Genomic DNA, 597 nt, shown 5'->3' on the forward strand with positions numbered 1-597 from the left:
TTGTAATATGAGTTCCATTGCTGCTGCTGCTAAGTCGCTTCAGTTGTGTCCCACCTCTGCGCAACCCCATAGACAGCAGCCCACCAGGCTCCTCTCTCCATGGGATTCTCCAGGCAAGAACACTGGAGTGGATTGTCATTTCCTTCTCCATGATTTCCACTGAAGCAATATTTATCAGATTGTTTGACTATACTATGTACTACTGTGTATATTTATTACACTGTGCCTGAGATATCTATAGTTTACTTTCTGTTTCAGGAAAAAAAAAAAAAAAAAGCATGCTTCATGAATTTGCATTTTATCCTTGTTCAGGGACCATGCTAATTTGTATTCTAATTTCAGTCTATGTGGTGTGGAAGTGAGCACTTGATATACTACCTTGAGTTACCACAAATAAGACAAACTCTAATGTGCAGGTAATATATTAAAAGTCAAGGTGTAGAATTTTTGCTCAAATAAACTCTTAAAAATATGAAAAAATCAAGGTAGTGGACTGTGATAACTGGTAACTGGAACAAAAATATAATTTATTATGTGTTTCTTAATTTAGAAGCATATTCAAAAAAGAAAAAGTCATAAAATTTCAGGAGAATTTCA

At 34.8% G+C, this 597-nt stretch overlaps 1 pseudogene; it reads right to left on the reverse strand.

Annotated features, from left to right (window-relative positions):
• Positions 1–267: 267 nt before the first annotated feature.
• LOC112579272 lies at positions 268–366 on the reverse strand (annotated as a pseudogene).
• Between the last annotated feature and the right edge of the window lie 231 nt (positions 367–597).

This window comes from Bubalus bubalis, chromosome 15 (assembly GCF_019923935.1).
Source record: "Bubalus bubalis isolate 160015118507 breed Murrah chromosome 15, NDDB_SH_1, whole genome shotgun sequence".
NCBI classification, from domain to species: domain Eukaryota; kingdom Metazoa; phylum Chordata; class Mammalia; order Artiodactyla; family Bovidae; genus Bubalus; species Bubalus bubalis.